Source organism: Lepisosteus oculatus, chromosome 2 (genome assembly GCF_040954835.1).
Source record: "Lepisosteus oculatus isolate fLepOcu1 chromosome 2, fLepOcu1.hap2, whole genome shotgun sequence".
NCBI lineage: Eukaryota > Metazoa > Chordata > Actinopteri > Semionotiformes > Lepisosteidae > Lepisosteus > Lepisosteus oculatus.
Window position 1 is genome coordinate 23,624,388 of NC_090697.1, and position 13,793 is coordinate 23,638,180.

Genomic DNA, 13,793 nt, shown 5'->3' on the forward strand with positions numbered 1-13,793 from the left:
TAACTTTACATTAAAATTATGTGAATAAAGTAAATTTCCTGATCTGTAAGCAGGGTGGGTTTCTAATGCACCTCAGACTTGAAAAATAAATACGACACTGATCCTTGTCTAGTTGCTCTGTTTTAACTCTTTAGTGAGTCCCAGGTAAGCAGACAGCACAGCAATGGTATAAATGTGATGTGGATTGTTGGTCCCTACAGTGGGACACAGGCCTCTCTGTTGTATCAAGGATATGAGATAACTGTACCAAATATTTCTGTACTGTCCACAGTTTTGCAAATGATAAATTGCTCCTGATTCTGACTTAACTGTGACCATTTACTTTTGTTTTTGCAAGCCTTAGCAGTCCATCAAACTCTGTTTACTTTAAGCATGAGAATAGTTGTGCCACATTTATCTTATTTATTTATTATTATTATTATTATTATAAGGGGAGGTATTAGAAAGGCCAGAGAAAAGAGTGTGTGGGGTGGGAGGGTACAATCCCCACAATCGTTTCTGGTCTGCTGACGAGAGTAAGGGTCACAGACAAGAGGATAAAACAGGAAGAGCAACTCAACTGGTGTACTGAGGTAGGAAGACACTCGGGCCAGCTAGGACTTGTGGGAAAAGGGCAAGAGCCTGTGGGGAAAAAGTCACTGAAGAGACAGCAGAAGGTCAGTTGGTGCCAACATAAAGCTGATTGCAAGACAGTTAACACAGAAAAGAGACAGAAGGTTGCTGTACTGTAGGTGAAGAAAAAAATCTTCACCTGCTACAACAAATGCTGATCCTGATGGAACAAATGTTCAGGTCAGCCAGTCCAGGAATGAAGGTGCTATAGCCGTAGGCACTTAAAGGAAAAAAAAAAATCACTTGATCCCTATAGGATCCCACAACGAAAAGTGAAAAGTGATCATGAAATGCTATTCTATCTTCTTTATTAAAAGGTCAATCCATGGTTGTAGGATATACAACCAAAGACAACATGAGATGAGAGAGAGAACTGTGAATCAATATGCTCAAAACAGCACAGAAGGGATTGAAGCAATTGCAACCAACACAGCTGTGTGTCAGATAGCAATTCTCATGCTGTCAGCAGGATTTTCACAGATATGTGCTGTTGATAGATGCATAATCAGAAAACTGCTGAAAAAATTAAAATGAAATGCAGCTCAAAAATGAAATGATAAAGAGTCTTTTCAGAAAAGATTAACAAACAAACGTGCTGTAGATCAAATCAAAACCTGCATGTCTTTTCAAATGTCAAACTCTTCTGTCAGGAGGGCAACGCCGCAGTATGATTTTCAACCTCGCAATGCCCGATGCATGAAAATTGCCAAAGAAGGAGAAAATTCAACAAAAATGGTCCACTTTAATGTAGAAAAAGTCATTGAGTACTTTCCCATCACATCAAAGGAACGTGATTTTTGGCTCGAATGATGGTTTATAAATATTTGTAAGCTAAATGTTGATTAACATCACACTGTTTCTTTGCTGTGTTGATTGCTGAAAAAAAAAAAATCAACCTGCATCTGTCCTCCTTGAAGGAATGCTGTATGAATAAAGTACGGTTTGTAAGTAGTCTGCTTTGTTCAAGTTTACTGCTTCAAAGGAGCCGAACCACTGCATCACTAAGGTGCAGTGACTTCTCTGCGTTTGCTTCATAGACTGGTCAATGCCTTTAAAAACAACATTAGGTTAGTTTCAAATGACATCATAAAGAATGGGGGGTGGCAAACGCTTTTGAAGACCTCAATAACCAAATCGTTGATGACTAAAACAGAAAGAGCCTTCCAGATTTTTTTAACGGTTCCCATGGCTGGAACTTCTTCCGTCCACAGAAAGATGGGGAGAGCTCATTTGTCAACATGAAACGCAGCTTTTGCAAGTGGGGAAAGAACACTTCAAGATGAGATCTATGACCTAGTGTTGAGCTTCGAGTCTTTGAAGTTTAAGCTCCTTCTCTAAACAGCCTGCAGCTGTGAAGAACAGGCAAATAGGAGTCATCGTACCAGCTGAGGCCCTAAAGGAAACCTAATTACAACCTGCAAAACATGTGCCTTAAATGAATCACTACAAATGCAATGGTGATTCACAAAAACATCCTTCCATTTTCTAACAGCTTTTATCCAATTCACAGTCGCAGGGAAGCAGGAGCCTATCCCAGCAAGCAACGGGTGAAAGGCGGGATACACCCCAATAGGAACAACAGTCCATCACAGGTCACGCACAAACATGCACACACTCAGACCAAGGCTACTTTTCCAAAAATCCAATAAACCTACTGGTAGGACTTTGGACTGTGGGAGGAGACCAGAAAACCTGGACGAAACACAACCATAAATGGAAAGAACATACAAACTCCACACAGGTACTGTAGCACCCCAGGAATTGAACCCAGGGCCCCAGAAATGCGGGGCAGCGAGTCCTAACCACTGCACCACCATGCCGCCCCTAAACAAGCAACGACTGATTTCAAAGACGGATGATCTGTGAAATGCAAACAAAAGTAATGAGCCCTGTCTGGGCAATATTCTTCTGGAAAGTAAAAGGGGTTCTCACGAGTCAGAACACAGCAATTGAACTGGAGATTGTGTATGAGACAAAAACAATGACAGCCTAAAATAAAGGGCATGGGGCAACAAAGAAAATTGTAAAGATGCAACTGGATTTAAGGCCAATACCCTTAGCAGCTAATGGAGTGCACTAATGCACTGTTGGCCAGTCACATATACAGTAGGGTATATGAAACTTTTTAAACTGGAAATATTCTGTCACCCAGACAAGTACAGCACAGGACACCAAGTCAGGCCTAGACATTGCACACAGATGTTGCAATATCTGTAGCATGATTAAGAAAAGATAACTGTATAAGAAGATGCTTCCAGTGTCTGTTTTTAAAGCTCCCATTAAAAATGCTATTAAACACACATTTCTAAACTGAGCTCAAATGTTCATACATTATAGCAGCAGTATTGAAAAAGTTGTTTCTTTTCTTCTCTGATATTTATGAAGTCCCACAAAAGACTTAGATAAAAGGACAGAAGACATACTTTATATGTGATAGTAAAAAAATACCAACACAGCTAAGGTTACAGTCCTCTGTATTTTTAGACGGGACATAACCCATTTTAAAAGGCAAGCCTCAAAATACAACTTGGAAATAAAATGGTTTTAAAATTCAGCATTGAAGTGTGTATTAAATATTCATTAATATTGGATCCTTGAAACTAATATGGACTGAATTTATACTGATCTTTCTAACAACTTCCACCCAAAGAGAAATTAAAGAATTCTATGGTTATCAGTTTTACACGTCTATTATTTCAAACATAGTGCACATGACAATGACAGAAATGCTAGCTTGTCTCTACAGAACACTTCAGGGAATTGTCAGAGGCCATGATGAAAGCCAAGATGACGCTTAGGAGCAAAATATTTTACCCAGAAAGGAAATCTGTTCAGGGTTACAAAAAGTTTGTTAATATCCGGGTGGCCCAAACTGTCTCCTCAATTCATTACAGCTTTATAGACTTTAGACACAGAGGCATTAATGTTTCCATGACAAAGGTAAAATGTAAAAAGCACAATGACAAACTAATGTAAACTACTTTGGTTTGACAGTTAGATGTTGAATTACATTCATTTCAAGGATCACAGCTTTGGAAGTGCCAATCTGGTTTTCTCTTGGCTTCTTCCAACAAAGCTATTGCCTTGTAATCACCTCTTATAAGAAGAGCGATTATAAAACAGAATGTGTCCTGGCAGGAAAAGCACAATAGAAAGCAATTTAGGGAGCAAGTCTTTCCTTTCTGACCTCGGTCAAAGAACACCTGAAGGCCTGGAGCACGTTCAGCTTTTTAGAAAAATAGCTGTTAAACTGTGGTGTCGACTGTCATCTTTTATTCCACAGAGAAAAAAACCCCAACACAGACTTGAGAACAATTAATTGTTGTTGCTTAGTCCACAGCTTTTTCAAATTACATGGTTTCCCTCGGGTACAAATTACAGGGTCATCTTTCCCTTTTCAGAGACTACATTTCATAATTTTGCCACAGCTTCTAGGCTGTTCGTGCGACAATCCAGAACTCCATTGCCACCTGGCCCACAATGTACTGCCACTCAGCAGTGCACAAGCCTGCTTTAGTGAGGACTTTAAAACACCAATACAAAAGTCATTACTTTTCAGTTCAACCACAAAAACTCAGAAAGGGTGTTTTATTATGGAAAGGATGCTTGCACCGCCCTGTGATGGACTTGAGTCCCACCTAGGGTGTATGAAATAGGCTCCAGCTTCCCTGCGAGCCTCAGTTGGAAGAAAGCGTTTAGAAAATGGATGAATGGATATGTGCTTTTACTTACTGCTCCAGTACATTTTAGAAAACCTGTAGGTCTACTTATAAGCGTCAAACAAAGAACAATGAACTACAAGAGAAGAGTGAAAGAAGCCCTGTGTGTAAACTGGCGCTGGCAGATTACTTTGTTACTTGAGTCACATATTGTAAACTCGGTTTTTGGACATCCAGAAGGAAAAGGACCATCTTCGGTAGAAGAACATCCGCATGAAAAACAGAGAGGCCAGACAAAGGTCTTGTGGCAGGGTGTACTTCAGATTTTTAAAGCCTGTCCAATAGAACACTCACTTACACAACTGCGGAAAACTGCCAAGCTTACAATGTACAGTAGCAGTCACAAACATCTGGATCCCATGCAGTAGCTTGGCCCCATGAACCCGTCCGGACCAGAAACAGAAACTCAGGCAGCGGGCTTGGATTGACACGCAAAAGTAACACGGGGAAATTTGCATTAGACATGTGGTCATTTTAATTATTATTATATTTACTGTAAAGGTTTAGATTTCTTTTTACATTACAATAACCACAATTAAAGCAGCTTTGCTAGACATTCAATTTAATATTTAAAACGGATGGCTTCAGTTTTTCTTCAAAGTATGAGACAAATGTGCTGACGTGCATTCTGAAAAAAAATCCTTAAAGCTAGTGTCTGCCTAGATCTGTGTGTAACGCCACAAGTGAAAGCACACATTTCCACGATTGAGCACTATGCCCTTCTTTGTCATCTGATAAATAAGGTATATAAATAAGGTATATGAAAACTAACTTCAAACAAGCAGAATTTCACAACTGTCAGCCTGCTACTTTTCACCAAACTAATATGTTAAACAGTCAGTTATACTACAAACACAATCTGCACAAACAGCAAGAGTGCCTCCCAGTGTTTGCAAAGAGGTCCACATCAGGCCACTTTCATACAGCGAATACAAAATCAGTCATGCAGAAAATCCCATTTCAAGGTCATGTTTACCTTCTATATAGAATAATAATAAAATCCTGAAAAGAATCAGGTTTTGAAATATTGCATTAATAATGCCTATTCAACCAGTTGTGGAAATTGCTTCATATATGCTGTGCCTTCCTACTTGGTTAAAACCAAATTCTATTTTACACAAAATCTTACTGGCCTTTGGGCCCTGCAAATGCTTTACCCTAATGCTGACAAAAAAATCCTAGGAAGCCCTTTCCCTCAGCTCAGCTTTTTAAAATAAAGGTAGCAAAACAAAAAAACATACTATAAGACTATCAAGACAAGCATTAAAGTATATATTTACAATTAAATTATATTCAGATAACTGGGGGATACAGTCTGCTTTGTATTGAAAAAACCTGTCTTGTTCTAAACATATACCACAAACACTATAACACAGCAACAGAAGACACTATTTATTCATACCCTCATAACATTTTTGGGTGATAGTTATTTCTGTAATATAGAAAACTGTTATTTCCAAGTTGGGATTCCCCAAACTATTGACAATACATTATCAACAGCATCTGATTGTTCTGCATCTCTAAGCTTACATACAGAACTATAATGAGCATATCTCATTGAATAACATTACCAAACTGACAGTGACTGTTGACTGCTGTTTTTCCATCCTGTAAAACTGACAGTTTTTTTTATAAGGATCTAATTATTTTCCAAGAGACAAAGATAATATACAGAGTACACGAACTCCACATTCACAGAAAAGAGCTATGAATATGGATGGCACATAACGTTGCAACATGCTATTCAAACAATAAAACACTGGAGGCCACCAATACAAGAACATTTCATTTTAATTCAGCTCTTGGGCTTGAATTGAAAAAACCTCTGAATCTCAAATTCTGGTATTTTAATTACAGTACAAAGAGAGGATGGGACTTTACTCACCAGGACTCTTAATGTAATATACATTTAACTGCTGTTAAAAAGTTTTTTTAATTGAATTTCTGTCATTTTGGAAAATTATCCATTCCATTTAAACAAATGTTATTATTCCTACTGAAAATTCAGTGTCATAAACTGGAAAAACCTAATGAGCAGACGCAATGCTTATGAAGACTAAAATTCGTATATTTCTCCAATTATATTGGAGGCATTTTTTTAATCTCTTAAATCTGGGATGCAACAACGTTAACTCACTACCACATTATTACAAAGACAGGTATACATAAATTTCAGCTTGTTACACATCTTATTATTTTATCACTCTTAAGTTACTATACTCCGGTGCACCTTGTGAAAACCACGCATTTTTCCAATTTCTTGAAAATCGGATGTGCAGGACAATGGGGCCCTGGGTTCAATTCTGTACCTGCGCAGCTGTCTGCTTAGAATTTGTACGTTTTCCCCACTGTTCACGTGCAGGTTTCCTCCCACAGTCCAAAGACATACTGGTACATCAATCGGCTTGTGGGAAAACTGGACCTGGTGCGAATAAAGTGTGTGTGTTTGAGTCTGTGTGTGCCCCGAGATGTACTGGTGTCACTTCCACGGTGTACTTTGTCTCACACCAACTGCTACGGGACAGACTCCAACTGCGACTCTGACATGGATGATGCAGTCAGGAAATGGATGGAGGAATGAAAGTCTGGTCTCTAAATCTGCATGATTCTGGGGAATCTAGGGCAAGAGAGAAATGGGTTGAGTAAGCATCTTTTCCAACAGGAAAATAAAAACCAAATGAAGCTCTAAGGAAATGCTAAATGTAGAAGAAATTGACACAATCATTTTTATAATTGGTCTCTTTGCCTTGAGACTAATGAGACTAAGACATCATGCCTGGTCCCGGTACCAAAGAAAGGGCGCCCCTCTGTCCTCAACGACTACAGACCAGTTGCACTGACTTCTCACATCATGAAGACACTGGAGAGGCTGGTCTTATCCCACCTGAGACCCCTGGTCAGCTCATCACTGGACACCCTACAGTTTGCCTACCAGCCCAGTGTTGGTGTGGAGGATGCGATCATCTACATGCTGCAAAGGGCCTACTCACACCTGGACAGGTCTGGCAACACTGTAAGGATCATGTTTTTCGACTTCTCCAGTGCCTTCAATACCATCCAGCCCTTACTTCTAAGGAGGAAGCTGGAGGAGATGCAAGTCGATGCCTCCATGACCTCGTGGATCACTGACTACCTGACGGGCAGACCACAGTCTGTGAGACTTCAGAACTGCGTGTCTGAACTGGTTGTGAGTAACACAGGGGCACCTCAAGGGACAGTTCTTTCTCCATTCCTCTTCACCCTCTATACTTCGGACTTTAAGTACAACTCAAAGTCATGCCACCTGCAAAAGTTCTCAGATGACTCTGCAATTGTGGGATGTATCAAGGGTGAGCAGGAGGAGGAGTACAGAGGACTGGTCAGCAGCTTTGTGGAGTGGTGTGGGGTGAACCACTTGGAACTGAATGTTACAAAGACAAAGGAACTGGTGGTAGATTTCAGGAGGAAAAAGGTCAAACCTACTCCTGTCTACATCCATGGGAGTGGCGTGGAGATGGTGGACTCGTACAAGTACCTGGGAGTGCACATCGACGATAGACTGGAATGGTCTAAGAACATCGAGGCCATCTATAAGAACGGACAGAGCCGACTTTACTTCTTGAGGAGGCTCAGGTCCTTCAATGTGTGTAGTAAGATGCTACACATGTTTTATCAGTCGGTGGTAGCGAGTGCCATTTTCTACGCAGTGGTGTGCTGGGGCTCTGGGATTAGAGCAGTAGATTCCAAAAGGCTGAACAAGCTCATCAGGAGAGCGAGCTCTGTCATTGGGTCTGACCTGGACCCCTTGGAGGTAGTGGCTGAGAGGAGAATGATGTCCAAACTGGAGGCCATCATGGACAACTTCTCCCATCCCCTCTATGACAGGCTTGCAGGAATGAAGAGCATGTTCAGCAATAGACTGATTCATCCACGGTGCGACAGGGAGCGCTACAGGAGGTCATTCTTGCCGTCTGCCATAAGACTGTACAACGCATTCACCTTGCGTCTTGGCAGAGGCAACAGCGACAGTGACCTGTTTCTGGACTAAACGCATATACACATCTACTGCTACATCTGTTCTCTTTCTTTTTCTTTTTCCCGTTTACAACCACTTTTGTGCAATATATGCCAGGGACCTGTGCAATACATTTATATTTATATTTATATCTATGGTTACATCTATATTTATATTCATACGTGTGATACGATTTTCTGTGTACTGTTCTGTTCTAGTTTCCTCTTGTGTGTCCGGACTGTGAGTAACTCTTGTATTGTATTGTATGTATTGTACTATTAGTATATAATTCGTTACACTGTGGCTGTGTTGTGTGTGTTAAGCTGCTGTTGCACTGCAATTTCCTTCACGGGATCAATAAAGTATCTATCTATGTTCTGGACACAATTCAAATGAGTGCAGCACAGTTAATACTGAACCTGAGCCTTTAAATCTTCAACAGAGAAGATGCAATGAGGGACTTGATTTAAGTATTCAAAATCTTCAAATGTACCGATAGTCAACTTATGGACTTCTTGAGGATCAATACAAATGAAAAATATAAGGAGATGCATTTGAAGTTAAAAGCGCAAGACACTTCTTTGCAGAAATCTGTGGGAGCCTGGAACAAGAAACACTGCTATGTTGTCAAAACGGATACACTGATAGCATTCAAAGTACAGCTAGATGAATTAGATATTGGCAGCCAAATGAGCTGAAAAGCTAACCTTCATTTGTAAGATCTCTTATGTTGTTGAGTTTTGAATCTCATTAAAAATGCATCTCATTAAACTTGAAATTCATAATGCGTTGCAATGAGACTTTAAAATGTGTATATATGTTCCTTATTGTCATGCCTCCACAAATCACCTTTTCCAGCTCATTCAGCTCAGTAGCTGACCAAGTATTTTGTCTCACATATGTCACGCTCTGTCCAACTTCCTCCGCACTCCTCCAGCCCAAAGCCCATAGGCACAACCTCCATGCCCTCTGCCCTCTGCTCCCCACCACCCCTTGTTTCTCCTACAGCAGGAGTCAGCCTTCTACAGATCCCACGCCAAAAATGGCTCAATACAGAACCAAATAGGGCTCTTTTATCATTCTAAAAATACATGCAACTTCAAAAATTGAAACTTGAAAATATCTGAATAACAATTTAAAAAAATGTCAACAAGTTCTCTTCTTGTCTATTTCACCTTTAACTGTTAATTTCAATAACCAATCACTGATTGGTCAAGACAACCCACTATTATATGTAACACTGAACTCTTAATGGCAAAAATGGTGAAAAGAAAGAGAGATGACAATTTTGAGTAACGTGCTTTTGAAAACGATTGGACAGAGCTGTATATACTTACACACGGCTTGTGGATAAGTCTGAAACTCCAGTGTCTCATCTGTAGTTAGAGGACAGCCCGTCACAAATAATCAAATTTAGAATGGCCTTTCTTAAGAAAACACACACCATTTGCTACAAAATACCCTGAAGGCGATGCATGAAGAAAAGGCTGCAGCAGAAATTAACACTGGACAATATAGCCTGCTGGCACAATAAAAAAAAAAGGTGCAAACAAACTCTGCAAGTTTTGTGGGGTCATCCTCTAGTTTAAGTGAGGGGAGCCCTTTGTGTGATGGAGATTTCTTGAAAAACGCATGCTAAAAATTTGTCAAACTACTTAATGATTTTCATAATAAGGACAAAATGTTAAAGAAAATTCAAAACATATAATTATCAGCAAAAACAGTGCATGGCAAAGCTATGAAAATGGCTCATCGTATCGACAAGCAACAAATGAAGAATTTGAGTACAGCTACTTATTGTTTGTTTGGATGAAACAACCGATATATGTGCCGCTAATTATATATTCTGGGAAAATATACTGAAAATGCTAAATTCACTTCGAATGAAAAATTAAAGAAAGGGTGAAGACCTTATTCAAAGTGATGAAAATTATAAATGAGAATGAAATACAGTTCCAATATCTTGTGCCTTGTCGTTACTGGTCATTTCAATGAGTAAAGCCTGTGGACATAGTCTTTATCAAAGATATCACGTCAGGCAGAGTGGTTTGCTGGACTTGTCTTTGAGAGTGGGATACCTGGGTGTAAACTCACCCAGCAATGAGCAGATTTGGATAGACAAACAGACCGAGTGCCTGAAGAAGCTACATTTGACCAGTTATGACTAACTTCAAATGAACAGGAGAAGCAGCAGCAGGAGTCCCACTGAAGGAAATTAATACAGAACACAGTTTAATTTATGCTGTCATGATTATTATTAATATCCATCTTGTCAATTATCAATAATTCTAGTTGCATAATTATAGTCACGCAATTGTGAATTTATACCATCTCTTGTGAAGTAGTTTGGCTCTTTCGCTTGGAAAGGTTCCCAACCCTGTCCCAGACCATTTTCACATCCTCTCAGCTCACCCTTAATGCTCTTATTGCACTGAGAATAAAGGATCAGCAAAAAACAAGCAACCATTCTAATAAAAGCTGCAGTGAACATCTTCAGACAATGAACAGTGAATGTATACGCATCATATATATGCATTATCATACCTAGTATTACTTATATTCCCTTCATTCTAGACTTGTGCTTGCATTCTCCTTTTTTCTTTACTTTGCCACATTAATGGAAAATTTATTTCACTTCCCTTCAATATTGCACTCATTAGTTGGCTGAGAAACTGATATACTGCAAAGACATCCCAGGGATCTCCGAGTCACTTAACTTCAGATTCGCCATCAAAGGTGCTCACCAAGGCAGAAGCATTTGAGGCATGTTTCATGCCCACCCGCATGCAATACAAACTCAAAGACCATGATCTTAGGTCAATCAGAAGCCTTTCATGATCTGGAAAGCAAGCAGCAAGAAGCCATGATTAGCCCTTCAGAGACTCCTCAACTTCTCAAGAGCCACATCAGGCTGTTATCCATAATCACCTGCTCTTCACCTCGAACACACCTCGCACCGCTGATTAAAGGATTTAATGGCATCAGCAGCTCCCACTACATCATCCCAGGCGAGCCCACTCGTAAATAAGACGGGCCGCTCTCACACTTCCCAGCTCAACCAACAGATTTACATCCCCGGGGCTCTAAAAGGTGATGTCTAATCAGTTACAGGATGAAAGCTTCCACTTAACTCCAAAATTAAATTAAACACGGAATGAAAAAGCAGGGAATCAAGCCGATAGGATAGTTAAATAATCATACAGTTGATGGTGAAATGCCCAAGCAGAAAAGGCAATTTGACTGAACTTCTTTCATGTACTTTCTGCAATAATGTACTGCTATAGAGAAGACTGCGAATACAACAAGCTTTCAAATGCAAGAAACTGTTTATATGAATATTATGTCAAGCATTTTGTAGTTCAGATTACCACGGATATGTAGTGCAGTCTACAGGTCGAGATACGAATCCAATTGACTCCCAGTTTATTAACAGATTACATGCATATTGCGTGAAAGAGCAATACATTTATCTGTATTTTACATAAAAACTTGGTCAAACATTCAAAACTCTTTGCTTCACTGTATAACTGTTAAAGATGAAAAAATGAATAGTAAATCATAGCACATTATACAACAAAACAGCTACTCCTATAGCACTCATGAAACCCTTTCACATATTATAACAGAGCATCTAAAATAAATAAAGGTACCTGAATCTGCTAAAAACAAATGAAACAAAAAAAGAGAAAAACTGAAGAAATATCACTTCACAGATCAAGCTCATTTCTAAGATGGAGCTCCCTTCATAACAGGGAGATGTAATGGAGCTGATGTCAGAGTGGGAGGATCCAAGGGAGTTTGAGCACAGGATTTGAAACACTGTATTGACAACAGGGGGCAGTGCAGCATGATGAGCACGTTTTCAGACTCATGACTGGCAGGCTGGACGGTGCTCTTCTACCATGTTGGGGTGCTTTACCGTTTGCTCCAGGCTACCCAGGAGTACACGTGGGCACCAGTGATGCTGGGGGGATAATCCCTGCACCTGCTCACCAGTCAGCTGAACATTCCTGAAAACGGGATCAGCTCTGGCTGGGCAAGCCACAGTGGCTCTGGTCTGGACTTCGCCTTTTTTTTTTTTACAAGCATATTATACGACAGAAAGATTTAAATATTACACACTGACACCAACTACCATCTTCTAGAACATCTTTTCAGCATGGTTAAAGAGTCATGCCTTCTTATGATGGGGAAAAAAGTACTTTTTTGCTAAAGGATTTACAGTATAAAATACTGCACAAGGTTCAAATCTCTATAAACTACAGACTGTAAAAATCACTACTCTTAAGGCTTGAGGCTGAAAACCTTTATTACATTTAAATAACTTGCTGAAACCACAAAGAAAGCAATATCTGCACCTGTTCAGGTTCAGCAAGTACAATGTGGCATTTTTACTAGGTTTATTCCATCAGATTAGCATTCATGAAAACAAGCAAGGACACGGTACTACACTAGAAGAAAGCCTTCACAAGCTACAAGAAAAAAACATTGAACATACAGTAGTAGGCATGGTTCATTTTCAGCCAACTGTGCAACTGGACGTTATAAAAATTATGTAAATGGTTTTGAATGCATTCAGAAACGTATACAGACATTATTAATTACATTTTTGCAAGATCTGCTACTAGCACTGCATTAGCCATTACACACTTTAAAAGGCACCAATTTAAAAGAAGACTGGAAAAAAAAACAGCTGTGAAAGTTCTAATTCACAACATGCACTTACTCATTTTAAGGTTTCACATCTAGGACATTGTCAGGTTGACAGTACCTGGGATTATGTCTCTGGTAAGAATCACCTAAAAGATACTTAATACAAAGACTCTTGGAATTCAAGTGCTATTTGCAGAGCTTCCCCAGTCATGCATCAACATTGCCACCCAGTGGACCCACTTGGTACCATTTTGGCAATCGAAAGCTGATGGAAATGACTCCAGAGCTCTTGCACAAAACTGTCATCTACGCCACTCAGAGTCACAATGTTGCTAAAACTGCATATAACTGATGACTTTATTGTTATGGTTACCTCATTGACCTGAAAGAAAGTACTGACACCTCCTGCAGTGAGGACACAAACAGGTTTAGGAAAGGGCCGTTGACCTGTCCTGTGCTTGATTAGCAGAAAGAATGGGGTCATTTTGAAGGTGAATAATATTATATTAAGTAACAACAGAAAACAGGCGATCTTCATGACCAGGGGAAATAAGAAAGTGAACACCCTTTACAGGTTATAAAAGAATTTAACAGCAGAACATGCTTGACAAAGTGGAAAAACATTGAGGAACTCATGCTGCATATACCAAAATCTGCATGTTGATGCATGCTAAAAGTAGCTATTGATGAGAAGACCAGTTACCTACATTTACTGAAGGTATCAAAGTTATTTTTAAAGCACAACCGATGTCTACAATGCCAACTAGAAAAATCGGAAAAAGAATTTCTGCAAGGTGAAGAGCCCTTTGAAATAG

General features: G+C 39.6%; 1 protein-coding gene across 1 annotated transcript in view; it reads right to left on the minus strand.

Annotated features, from left to right (window-relative positions):
* The window catches only part of smyd3 (SET and MYND domain containing 3), a 343,364-nt gene that overhangs the window by 323,414 nt on the left and 6,157 nt on the right, over window positions 1–13,793 (minus strand). The gene's annotated exons all lie outside the window — the stretch shown is intronic.